Source organism: Schistocerca serialis, chromosome 5 (assembly GCF_023864345.2).
Source record: "Schistocerca serialis cubense isolate TAMUIC-IGC-003099 chromosome 5, iqSchSeri2.2, whole genome shotgun sequence".
NCBI classification, from domain to species: Eukaryota; Metazoa; Arthropoda; class Insecta; order Orthoptera; family Acrididae; genus Schistocerca; species Schistocerca serialis.
Genome location: NC_064642.1, coordinates 498,933,360 through 498,947,735, shown reverse-complemented (window position 1 = coordinate 498,947,735; position 14,376 = coordinate 498,933,360). Strand labels below are relative to the sequence as shown.

Sequence of the window (14,376 nt, the reverse complement as noted above, 5' to 3'; positions counted from 1 at the left end):
GCTACACGCATAATAAGATCATATTAATTTCCATTTCAGGTTAGGAAAATTCATATAACATCGAACTTCAGCTACTAGTGTATTCAACACAAACTAAAATAAACTCGTATACTAGATGCTCCGACCAAAAAGTTCCGAGCCTGGCGTATAAGCGACGCTAACAGAGTAACTATGGTGTCAGCTTGAACAAACAATTTTAAACAACAGATTTACATCCGACCAGTCAGATGTAATGAGGCAGTGTTAAGCAGCAGACATGTTACTATAATGTGTTAACGTTTTTTGTAACAAATTTCAGTGGTGCAACATCTCTAAATCAAGTGCTGGGGACATTTTCCAGAACGTACTGAAAATGACCAAGTGAGTGCAAAGTTTGTCCCGCATACGATGACTCCTGTAAGAAAACACCACGTTGACGCCTGCCGTGACGTGGCTGAAATACAAAACGTGCGGACAACTGTTTTCTGGAAAAAGTCATCACGGCTGACGAGACAACGAACACACACACACACACACACACACACACACACACACACACACACATCAAAACGTGTGGGAGATGAATACCGAAATACAATTTTCTTTCTGCAAGAGTTCATTGTTTAATTTTTCAGCAATTCGGCCAACACGCTTGTATCAGTTATGGGAACATACCGAAAGACTCACATCAGGCCAGCTGTCAAATACAGCTCATAGCTCATAGCTGTTTCTGTCTTCTGTCAATCAGAGCGACAAATGAAAGAGCAGCAGAGTATATTTGTAGCCTGAACTGAAATTCTAAATTAAAACTACAGACCAGTTCGGAAATCGATCCCCGTATTTATGGATGCTGTCGTCATAGCAACAACAATTCAGGTGACCAGTTCCGTGAATGCTTCGAATACCAATATCCAGTTCTTGCTGCACATTTCAGTACCTGCAAACAAGGCTGTAAAGTCCAATTAGAGCCAACCGAATTAGTGGACGTATCTTTTCCATTAAACAATTACTTATGATATCTACACGAAAAATTTGGTGCACCTTTTTTTTCAGTGAAGTAACTACGAATAAAAAGTCCTAAGATTATGTCATCTGGGACAGTACAAAATCACACGACACCATTGCGTATATACTAGTAACTGTCCTTATAATACTGTTCGCATACGAGTACACTATTTGATCAGAAGTATCTGGAAGCCTATTAGAGGACGTTAATAAGGAATGTGCACACCCTTCCGCTTTGTTGCTGCTTGAACTCTGCTGAGACACTTTCAGTGAGATGTGCGAATGTCAGGAATGGCAGGCCATTATTCCTCAAGAGCCAAAAGCAGATCTAGTAGTGATGATTGACACTGGGATGTGAAGCGAAGTGGATGTTCTAACTCATCCCACAGGCGTTCCATTTCAGGTCGGGACTCTGGATAGACCAGACCATTCCAAGAATGTCATTGTCCACAGACCTGCCTTAGGACAGGATGTATTGTCATGCTGGTCCATACAACCATTCAGAGCGTTGCACAGGTGATTAACAATTCGTCCTGTGAATACAGTGAAGCTATCTGATGATGACCAAAACGCTCAGAACCGGTAACGGCAAGAAACAGTGGAATATGTCAATGAAAAATATTATGAAGTTAGTGGCTGGTGGTTGTTTCTGCAACATGTGTTGTAGTAATGTACTACAGAGGTGCCAAGCAGAGACATCTCTGCGTGGTGTCAGGATAGCTGTTGAGAACCTGTGAAAGGTCTTCAACATTAGTAAAACATTAGTAGAATTCAGTCATTTATTCACAATGTTTACAAGTCGTCGCCCTTCTGCACCAGCCCTGGCGGGGGCTCATTCACCTGTGTGTTGGATTCTAGCTTATGTCTGTCCAGTCAGCTCAGCAGCTGCATGCACAGGAGATGATGTTAGCGATCATGAGGCAATGGCGGGTTGCGGGCGAGCAGAGGCGGCCATTGCCCAGCACGAAGTTGTCTTGCACTGACTGCTGGAGTGTCAAATGGCTCAAATGGCTCTGAGCACTATGGGACTTAATATCTGAGGTCATCATTCCCCTAGAACTTACTACTTAAAACACCGGAAGTTGCCGTATTATTAAGCAGGAACGTGGACCCCAACAGGTCGTTTTGCCGGTTTCTGTATTGAATTTCAGTGCTGGCAGCATCCTGCAATGTTGTATTGTCAGAAGAAAATTTCTTCATCTGTAGATTGTAGGCAGCGAGCAGCATGAAGTTTACCAGGTGAAGAACACCATCTCGAGCACATCATCATCTAACCCATAGTGCGCTGGAGCATCTAGGAAATAGATTCACTACAGTATCATAATCATAAAATCGAGTGCTATTATTGTGAATGCCATCGAGCCCAATGACCAATTCATTCTGAGAGATGGAAACGTGCAGTATTTACAGGGAGCTAGAGAGATGTTATGACACGAAGCTCGGTTCTTAATGACTACATGTGTCCTCCTAATTATGCTATATTCAGATAACAGGAAGTTAACTACTGTGTGAGTTACTCGGTACGTGATCTTGCATAAGACGTAGAGTTCCTTGCGTCATGTTTTCAGAGCTAACGAATTTGCCAGTGTAGCTTTCTTTGGTTTTTTGTTGCCATCTTTTTTCTGTAGAATGCGTGTTCTCATTCGGTAGACGGTGTCGTAACGTGTCAAAGGCCTCACCCACTTGCATCATACTGCCTTTGTCTCTGGCATGACTTGATTTCTACCTTTGGCGGTGTTAATGAGTTTTAAAACGTTTCTAATTTCTACACCTTACTATTCAGTGCCGTGACGCTACTGTCAACGGATCGTGATCTTGTTCTTAGCATGGCTGACTCTGATGGCGGATCCTCACTTTCGATTCTTAGCCGAGTCGCGGATTTTCTCCACATACGGACAGATCGTGTGTTGTCATCATCATCATCATCAACAACAACAACAACATGCAAGTCATCGAAGTTGCGTCAAATAAAAACGCTTGCACTAGATGGCCAACCTTCTCTGATGGGGACTTCTGGCCAATAAAGCGATATACTCACAGTTATTTTTTTTAAATTATGTACGGACGCTGAAATGCATATTTTAGTTGCTAAATCGCTTTACAATGTCTACAAAGCTGAAAAGTCAATTGTTATTGTGGTCTTGAGTCCAGAAACTGGTTTGATGCAGCTCTCCATGCTACTCTATTCTGTGCAAGCTTCTTCATCTCCCAGTACCTACTGCAGCCTACATCCTTCTGAATTTGCTTAGTGTATTCATCTCTTGGTCTCCCTCTACCATTTTTACCCCCACGGTGCCCTCCAGTACTATATTGGTGGTCACCTGGTGCCTCAGAACATGTCCTACCAATCGATCCCTTCTTCTAGTCAAGTTGTGCCACAAACTTCTCTTCTCCCCAATCCTATTCAATACTTCCACATTAGTTATGTGATCTACCCATCTAATCTTCAGCATTCTTCTGTAGCACCACAGTTCGAAAGCTTCTTTTCTCTTCTTGTCCAAACTACTTATCGTCCACGTTTCACTTCCATACATCGCTACACTCCATACAAATAATTTCAGAAACGACTTACTGACACTTAAATCTATACTCCATGTTAATAAATTTCTCTTCTTCATAAACGCTTTCCTTGCCATTGCCAGTCTACACCGAGCAAGGTGGCGCAGTGGTTAGCACACTGGACTCGCATTCGGGAGGACGACGGTTCACTCCCGTCTCCGGCCATCCTGATTTAGGTTTTCCGTGATTTCCCTAAATCGTTTCAGGCAAATGCCGGGATGGTTCCTTTGAAAGGGCACGGCCGATTTCCTTCCCCATCCTTCCCTCACCCGAGCTTGCGCTCCGTCTCTAATGACCTCGTTGTCGACGGGACGTTAAACACTAATATCCTCCTCCTCCAGTCTACATTTTATATCCTCTCTATTTCGACCATCGTGAGTTATTTTGCTCCCCAAAACTCACTTACTATTTTAAGCGTCTCATTTCCTAATCTAATTGCCTAAGCATTACCCAACTTAATTCGTCTACATTTCATTATCCCTGATTTCCTATTGTTGATGTTCATCTTATATCCTCCTTTCAAGACACTATCCATTCCGTTCAACTGCTCTTCCAAGTCGTTTGCTGTCTCTGACAGAATTACAATGTCATCGGCTAACCTCAAAGTTTTTATTTCTTCTCCATGGATTTTAATACCTACTCCCAACTTTTCTTTTGTTTCCTTTACTGCTTGCTCAATATACAGCCTAGGCTACAACCCTGCCTCACTCCCATCCCAACCACTGCTTCCCTTTCGTGCCCCTAGACTCTTATAACTGCCATCTGGTTTCTGTACAAATTGTAAATAGCCATTCGCTTCCTGTATTTTACCCCTGCCACCTTTAGAATTTGAAAGAGAGTATTCCAGTCAACATTGTCAAAAGCTTTCTCTAAGTCTACAAATGATAGAAACGTAGGTTTGCCTTTTCTTAATCCATCTTTTAAGATAAGTCGTAGGGTCAGTATTGCCTCACGTGTTCCAATATTTCTACGGAATCCAAACTGATCTTCCCCGAGGTCGGCTTCTACCTGTTTTTCCATTCGTCTCTAAAGAATTCGTGTTAGTATTTTTCTGCTGTGACTTATTAAACTAATAGTTCGGTAATTTTCACATCTGTCAAGACTTGCTTTCTTTGGGATTGGAATTATTATATTCTTCTTGAAGTCTGAGGGTATTTCGCCTGTCTCATACATCTTGCTCACCAGATGGTAGAGTTCGGTCAGGACTGGCTCTCCAAAGGCTGTCAGTAGTTCTAATGGAATGTTGTCTACTAAAATGTCTCTGAGCACTATGGGACTTAATATCTGTGGTCACCAGTCCCCTAGAACTTAGAACTACTTAAACCTCACTAACCTAAGAACATCACACACATCCATGCCCGAGGCAGGATTCGAACCCGCGCCTATAACCGCACGGCCGCACCGGACGGCCTGTTGTCTACTCCCGGGGCCTTCTTTCCAGAGAGAAATAAAAAAAGAAGCTTGGTCATCTACACAATTCTACATGACCTCCATTCCTATTATTAATATAATCGCCATGATTAATACATTCAGATGAAAGCTGTGGTTTTCTGTCCCCCATCCTTATCAAAACTTGTCGTCGTCCTTAACCTCTCGTCTTTGATTCTGCCTTTCGCCACCTAACGAAACGGGCAGGAGGAAGCAACTACATGAGACTGGACGGCTTCACGCACCGCTGCATCAAACAGAGCTTAGGCTCGCCTCTTCCTCGGCTCTCCCTTTTTCCGACGCTGCGGAGGGCCGCAGCGCCCTCGAGGCGCACTAAAATTGAAAACAAGGAGCGTCTTCCAGGGGACGGCGAGGAGTGGTGGAGAGAGGGTGGAGTGGTCGGCGGGAATCTGAGGTGCCTTTGAAGCAGCTCCCCCCACTCGGCCGGGAGCACGGCCGCGCCGCGTCAGCCAGGTAATTCCTCTCGGGCCGGCCTCGCCGGACCATTCGCGTCGCGTCTGGGCGCCGTTTGTTGCGGGCTCAGTTTCGGCGGCGTTCATCAGCAGGCCGCGCGCGTGCGACTAACTGGCCCGCGGGCCGCCAGTGACAACAATCTCTTTACGAGTTGTTTTATTTAGCGCCGCTTAATTCTGCGCAGTTGGGGGGGACGGCCAGCGCCACCACCTCGGTCAATCCTCCCACCCTCCGGCGTCCGTCTGTAGTTGGGAGCGCAGAGTTCGTCGCTTGTTAGCTCCGGATTAAGGCGCCCCCCTCGCTCTTGTTACTTCTCCGACGCTCCCCAGACCGCCGTCTTTGCTGGACAACGTCGACGAAGATCTGGTAACAACTTCAAGCGGTAACTATCCAAGAATTGATAAGATCGCTTTGTGAGCCGATGTAATGTAAAGTTCTTTTCTGTTCAGCCCAGCGAGTATGTCGAAAAATATTAAAAAACTAAAAACCCGCCTCGATTGCGAAGAAAGCACCTAGTGGTAAGGGTTAACCCAGGTTTCGGCATAGATAACTACACCTTCTTCAGAACAACAATAAAACCCACAAGTGCCTAAGAAGACGTTTGTCAATGATTAAAAGAAGACCATAGGTATACATTTATAAACGAAAAAGAAAAGGAAAACACGAATAGTACATATGTACAAAGTCAAAACCACTATTTAACTTAATGGTGTACGCTCCACCTCACACCGGCCTATGTTCGATGGACCATGACCCGCCATAAACTGCAGCTACAAACGGCCGCTCACTTACAAGCCTGACATGCGTCAAGACAGGGAAGTTACTTGAATGCGCATGCGCATGCGCATACGAATACGAGAAAGTTTATACATGGGTCGGGGCTAAATAGCCCATATATTCCCAACGGTGGATCAACGTATATCAAAAAATGAAATGGATAGAACAAGTGACGAGCTAAATAGGAGATGAAACATAAAAATAACCGCACACGGTTGCTTATGCTAGTAAAGAAACTTATATATGAAGCTACCTATGACAAATAGGAGAAACTCTTAAAAACTACACCTAAAGCGAGTAGCTAGCCTGGGGAGGGAGGGGGGGAGGCTGAGAGGACGTAATATAAAGATGTCGTGGTAATAAAGATACAGGGATAAAACGTGAGGTATTCAATGGGCTAAAATCACCTTCATCGTAAAAGGAAAATGAGGATAAAAAGAAAGAAGATGAACAACTTGACGTCCCATCAGCCTCTCCCCCTCCCCCCAGGCTAGCTGCTGGCCTTAGGTATAGTTTTTAACAGTTTCTCCTGTTTGTCATAGGTAGCTTCATATATAAGTTTCTTTACTCGCATAAGCAACCGTGTGCGGTTATTTTTAGGTTTCATCTCCTATTTAGCTCGTTTCTTGTTCTATCCATTTCATTTTTTGATATACGTTGATCCACCGTTGGGAATATATGGGCTATTTAGCCCCGACCCATGTATAAACTTTCTCGTATTCGTATGCGCATGCGCATTCAAGTAACTTCCCTGTATTGGCGCATGTCAGGCTTGTAAGTGAGCGACCGTTAGTAGCTGCAGTTTATGGCGGGTCATGGCCCATCGAACATAAGCCGGTGTGAGATGGAGCGTACACCATTAAGTTAAGTAGTGGTTTAGACTTCTTACATATGCACTGTTTGTGTTTTCCTTTTCTTTTTCGTTTATAAATGTATAGCTATGGTGTTCTTTTAATCATTGACAAAGGTCTTCTTAGGCACTTGTGGGTTTTATTGTTCTGAAGAAGGTGTAGTTATCTACGCCGAAACCTGGGTTAACACTTAACACTAGCTGCTTATTAACCAACGATTGCTGACGCGATGCGATCTTGAAGCTTCTTATGTCGTAAAAGTCCAACCTTTTGACGAGTTTCGATGCCACTATCTTCAAGTCACACTTCGTCAACGATATTTTAATCACTCTTTTCGAAAAATCCACGTCTTTCGAACAGACTCATTCGATTGGAAACACAAGTACGTATTAAAATCTTACCTTCATTCTCTTGTCATTGATGGAAAAATGTTTGCGGTTGCCTGCGGAGCCATGTCTTACAACAGGGCTCCAAAATTAAGTAAATGCATGGCGAGAGATCAGAACGGCACAGAGGATGTGTAAGTACTTCCCAGCGAAACAACCTGCCAACAACATGTCCGGGAACATCTTGCAGATGTTGTTTCGACTACGCTGCAAAAGTTTCGATGGGAAGCCCTTACAAATCCTCCGTAGAGTCCTGATCATTCTCCACGCAATTTCCATAATGTTGGAGCCCTGAAATAAGAAGTTCGTGGCCGCCGATTTGCTTCGAACGAAGAGGCGCGCACTTGGATACAATCATAGCTACAGAGGCAACCGCAGACATTTTTCCATGAAGGCATTGACCGTCTAGTCACACAAAAGGATAATTGTGTTAACGCAATGACCATTACTTCTGAAGTAATAAACAGTTACTTACTTTTTCCCATCTATCTCGTTTTCATTTCAGTGCCCCTGATATTAGTCTGTCCATTACAGGATGATATCGTTCTTAAATGGAATTTATAATGATTTAAGATGGCTATTAAACTTAAATGTGACCCTCACGCTCTCTGCACGCCCATACGTACCAGAAGCTTCGTGTGTGTGTGTGTGTGTGTGTGTGTGTGTGTGTGTGTGTGTGTGTGTGTGTCTGTATGTGTGTGTGTGTGTGTGTGTGTGTGTGTGTGTGTGTTCAAATGGTTCTAAGCACTATGAGAGTTAACATCTGAGGTCATCAGTCCCCTAGACTGACAACTAGTTAAACTTAAATAACCTAGGAACATCATACACATCCATGCCCGAGGCAGGATTCGAACCTGCGACCGTAGCAGCCGCGCGCTTCCGGACTGAAGCGCCTACAACCGCTCGACCACAGTGGCCGGCCGTGTGTGTGTGTGTGTGTGTGTGTGTGTGTGTGTGTGTGTGTGTGTGTGTGTGTGTGTGTACGAGAATTTGTACGAGGGATAGTCATAAAAATGTAATTATCGCCTTGAAAAACTAAAGTTACTAATTCTTTATTTGTGTTCAAGTAAATGTCTGCTGTCTTGGCATATACTGAAGGCCAGGATGGTTCCTGTGAAAGAACACGGCCGATTTCCTTGCCCATTCTTAGCTACTCCGAGCTTGTGCTTCGTTTCTAAAGACATTGTACATACATCTTCCTATTGAAGTTATATTCCAACTACAGCGATCTTCTTAAGATGTATAATGAAATATAGTCAGTCTAGATTGCAACTAGTATTTATTTATCTTGGTAGACAGTTTCAGACCATTAACCATGAAATTCACAGAATGGACCAAGTATGTTACAACTAATCACCATACAATCCAACATACAGCAACACAGTTACAACACAAAATAAATATGTACCGTGGAGCATACTCAGTAAGAGGCTTTTTCTATTATATACACGCTATTTGATAATTTTTTCGTTCGTTCGTTTACTCTACCAATCACATATGTAACAGTGAGTGGAGCTTTCCAATTATAACCCCTAGTATGTACATGCTATTCAGCAGTTGCTGTTTGGTACCTTTTGTAACCACAGCAGCTCTAATGACCCGCTCAACACGTCACCAGGTGTAAGAACATATTTTATCTTTCACCTATGTTACTGTATACTAGTTTCTATGGTGATTATCTGTATCATACTTGACCCATTTTGTTGATTTCAGAGATGAATGGTCTGAAAGTGGTTGTGTTTGACTGAATCCTGTTACCGGTATAAAAAAAGTATTAGTTGCGATCTAAACTAACTATTTTTCCATAGTAATCTTCCTTCCTTCCTTCCCTCTTTCCCTCTTTCGTTATTTTGTTTTTCCTTCTCTAGTAACATGCTACATTACTGTGGCGCGGTGATTTCAATATGCATCAAGACTGTAGATTTATTGACGTTTTAGACAAATAAGGAAGTGCTACGAGTCGATTTCTGAGTAACGGCCAGCGGCCACAAAGACCAAGTGCTCGCCAGCGAAGACAGTACACAATTCCGATACGGCAAACCGAGAACGATCCATAACGTGAGAGCAGTGAATCGTCAATGGCAATCGAACAAAGCCATAATAGCAAACCACAAGAGTTAAGAGAATAACTGTGGGCGAAAATAACTTCGGCAATCGGAAAGCGTCGGAAACATCAACAAAGCTGGATGAGGAAAGAGCGCACACTTTCCTCCTAGCTTACGGCACCAGAGGGACTTGCCAACTGACGCGATGTCTACACGACGTGCGGCGCGGATGGGAAACCTAAGGATGGCCTATGCTGCTGCGTCTATCTCGATATCGATATCAGACACCAAGAGGATACTGCAAACAAACAAAAAATCTACATCTATATTTATACTCAGCAAGCCACCCAACGGTGTGTGGCGGAGGGCACCTTACATGCCAGTGTCATTACCTCACTTTCCTGTTCAGTCACGTATGGTTCGCGGGAAGAACAACTGCCGGAAAGCCTCCGTGCGCGCTCGAATTTCTCTAACTCTACATTCGTTATGTCCTCGGGAGGTGTAAGTAGAGGAAAGCAATATACTTGATACCTCATCCAGAAACGCACCCTCTCGAAACCTGGACAGCAAGCTACACCGCGATGCAGAGCGCCTCTCTTGCAGAGCATGCCACTTGAGTTTGCTAAACATCTCCGTAACGCTATCACGCTTACCAAATAACCCTGTGACGAAACGCACCGCTCTTCTTTGGATCTTCTCTATCTCCTCCGTCAACCCGATCTGGTACGGATCCCACACTGATGAGCAATACTCAAGTATAGGTCGAACGAGTGTTTTGTAAGCCACCTACATTTTCTAAGGACTCTCCCAATGAATCTCAACCTGGCACTCGCCTTACCAACAGTTAATTTTATATGATCATTCCACTTCATATCGTTCGGTACGCATACTCCCAGATATTTTACACAAGTAACTGCTACCAGTGTTTGTTCTGCTATCATATAATCATACAATAAAGGGTCCTTCTTTCTATGTATTCGCAGTACATTACATTTGTCTGTGTTGAGGGTCAGTTGCCACTCCCTGCACCAAGTGCCTATGCGCTGCAGATCTTCCTGCATTTCGCTGCAATTTTCTAATGCTGTAACTTCTCTGTATACTACAGCATCATCCGCGAAAAGCCAAATGGAACTTCCGACACTATCTGCTAGGTCATTTATATATATTGTGAAAAGCAATAGTCCCATAACACTCCCTTGTGGCACGCCAGAGGTTACTTATGTTACGTTACGTTACGTATCTTTATCTTTCCCGAAGTGGTAACTACAACTTTACTGCTGCCCTTCGTAGTTTCATTTGTTCGACTATCGATTTCGAATTTAAAAAGTTCAATATGCAGGCACAACGGTTCGGGAATGTGTATCCACAGCATACATTTTTGAGAGTCATACGTCCATAGACCAACAAGTGCAAATACACCTCGACTCATATTGGCAATGTTTTGATTTAAGCATGGATGAGCAGTTCCTCACTAGATCTATGAAATGGTGCATGTTGCATATGTAGATCGATTCCGGCATCCTTGTTCCTTTAGATGGACTCTTGTAGCACCGAAGTGAGCTATGTAGCGTTAGTAACTGTCCATTAATCCTTATTTCGTTTGATGGTGTTGTGGGTAGAGTCGGAAAAAGGAGAAAATGGCCAGCATTTGTGTGGAGTAGGTGAAAGTTGCATGTTATTCTAATGAATGTAATTGGAGTTATGGTAGTGTTATGGATGGATGTGATGACAACGCGTAGCTCCAAAAGCCACCGATGGTGGAGTCGAAAGTGAACCACGACTATGCACAGGCGGCTAACCTACATGCTACGGTGGGGCATTTCGTTGCGAAATTTGCTAAGGCAGAAGAGCTTTCCACTTCCACAAATGAGCGAAGTCTGCAGCGTCTGGCGTTCCTAAGCAGCTGGAAATTGTCTGCAGCCACGCTAAGAAGGCACTTCGAAGAAAAGCGTGAATTTGTGGTAAAGTACCGAAAATAGACTACTGCTCAGAGGGAAATTGTTCCCTGTTGCGATGGGTATGACGGATAGATCTCGAATCTAAAAAAAATTCCCTAATAACCATGCAAGAGATCTGTATAAGGATAAAGACTTATTTATTTAACAGTCTTGCTCACAGACGTAACGGCTAAAACCTATTTCGTTGTTTACTAGCAACGTCATCCATGAAGAAAAACCAGTTTCAAACGTAATGCGTTGAAATTTGAAGCTTAGATGATCTAAGTTTGTCAGTATCATTACGAATGTAGTCAGTTTTTTTTCAGATCTGAATATAATAATCACCGATTTCAGTAGTTATTAACTAATATGTTAGCGATCAAAAATGTTCAACAAAACTGTTTTTTATCGTCATCACTGATTTTTATGTGTGATTACGTTTACCAGTTCTGCACAGAAGTGTATAATGCTTTTGAACGTCAATATTACTACATGAAATACTTCTTTTTAACAGCAGCTGCACTCATCATTACGATGAGTGACGGTGAGTAAGTATGCAGCCCGCTGTGTGTCTGCTTGTTCGAGTAAGCATAGTTCGTGATGCCTCCGTCCTCCTCCTCCTCCCCCTACCCCTCCCCCTCCCCCTCCCCCCTTTCACACCTCCTCCCCCAAACCCAGCCAAACAGCGCCAACACACGACGCTGCCGAGGGCAGGAGCGCACATCTACGCATCTAGATATTGAAAAAGGTATACATTATACAACGTGTAAATTACGCAGAAAATTTAGTATTTTTTTTAACATGGGTTATATTCACTGATGTAAAAAAAGTTGTTAGGTTCCATATTTCACCCTCTTAGAGTTTTTTATTCTTTACTAGGTGAAAAACCCAGGTGTTGCCCGCGTCAGAATACATGGTTTAGAAGTAGGCATGAGTCCCATTCTAGATATAAATGTATAAAGACGTATATCTCATTAAGGATGTTATGAATGCTATATATGAAGTTAGTATCTGTTCCCGAAAGAACAGTTACCGTTGATGACCATGCAGCTTTCGTTAGAATGAAATGATAATTAAATGGACACCCTAGCTGCAAACAGGTGTTGATATACTTCATTGGGGACATGTCGAAAATGTGTGCCCCGACCGGGACTCGAACCCGGGATCTCCTGCTTACATGGCAGACGCTCTATCCATCTGAGCCACCGAGGGCACAGATGATAGTGCGCCTGCAGGGACGTATCCCTTGCACGCTCCCCATGAGACCCACATTCGCAACATGTCCACACCACTACATTCGTAATGCGCGTAATAGATGTTGGCCATCAATTAGGCGCACTACGAATGTAGTGTTGTGGACATATTGGGAATGTGGGTCTCACGGATGGCTCAGATGGATAGAGCGTCGGCCATGTAAGCAGGAGATCCCGGGTTCGAGTCCCGGTCGGGGCACACATTTTCAACATGTCCCCAATGAAGTATATCAACGCCTGTATGCAGCTAGAGTGTCCATTTAATTATCATTTCATTGTTAAGAATGCAGTTATCCTGTTACTAAGGTAGTTCAGTCGCGGTGCGTGGAAATGGGTTACTGTGTTGGGTAAAAATCCACGAAATACGAAGCAATAAATACTCTTGGGTAAAGGTAAGTAATACGACTTACGAGCTTTACCGTATGTGCAAAATGGTTTTATTGTTTCATTCACGATGCAGTTGTGACAAGAGTCCTAAATGTGTTTTATCCATACAATGGTGGCTGATAAAAAATAATGAAAGACTGAAGCAATAAAAGAATAAAGTAAAAAAAGAATAAACAAAGTGATTGACGAAAACGCTCTAAATTATGAAGGACAAGCGGAATATTTATCAGGAGTAAGTGTAGGCTACCGTTCGATTATTCATCAGTTACGTGTATTTTTATCTTCCAATCTGTCTGGATTTTTTTCTTTGTGTTTCCGTTGACCATCGGTAAAGTGTGATGGACGAAAACGCACTGAGACACTAGAAACTGATCTATTTAATATTACACGTCGTTATTAAAGTCTGAACAACGAAACCGCCAAAGCATCATATTATATTGGACGAATGAAACAATAAATGCATTTTCACATGTACAGTAAAGTCCAGAAGTCACAGAGCATACAGCTTTTGTTTAGGGTATACACTATGTGTTCAAAAGTATTCGGACACCATGTGAGCGTGCGGGTGCTGCTATTCCGTCATTAAGCGCAACAGATTAATCTGAGATGTACCCTTTACCCTGTGGCGCATGTAAGATGCAATTTCCACCCCCACACTACTACAGAAGTCAGACAGAAGCTCCTAACGTTCTAAAAAGAAATGCCTGAAAAACTTTCAGCAATGAATATCTTCTGGAGTCGTCCGCTGTAAGAAAATGACACAAAAATTCACAAAATTTCTTACGTAACTAGTGGAATACTTGGGTGCTGGAGTAGTGCTAGTTAGTGTAATAAAAACATGAAAATAATGAAAATTATTATTTATTTTTGATAAAATTCAGAGAAATCACAATGCCACCTTTAGTTATGAACTGAACAAGTTATTTCCGGTTTTTTTCGGAATGTGAAGTTACCTCTCAAAGATAGGATTCGCTAATAAAATTTCTATACGAAGTTTAAGATTGTTATTGACTTGGCAGAATGGCTGAGAGCCGTGCCTACTGCTAGGTATGGTCGAGGCTGTCGCGTGTGAAATGCAGTGAAGTGTACTGCTGTGGAGGAAATATGGGGCTTGCACAATACCGTAAGCTGCGATGACTGCTGTCTGCGCCGCTCGCTGCTGACAAATAAGATAACTCTCATTCTATCTGGATTGATATTCGCCAATCAAACTCTCCCTACGCCTTGATGAAGTCAAGTCTCCTATTCGCCCCTAGTGTAACTATTGATGTGGTGCATCGGTCAGATAACAAGTC

At 43.1% G+C, this 14,376-nt stretch overlaps 1 non-coding gene across 1 annotated transcript; it reads right to left on the bottom strand.

Moving 5' to 3' along the window:
• Positions 1-12,579: 12,579 nt before the first annotated feature.
• Trnat-ugu (transfer RNA threonine (anticodon UGU)) lies at positions 12,580-12,654 on the bottom strand. The gene has a single exon. It is a non-coding gene; the product is annotated as a tRNA-Thr (tRNA).
• Positions 12,655-14,376: the final 1,722 nt, after the last annotated feature.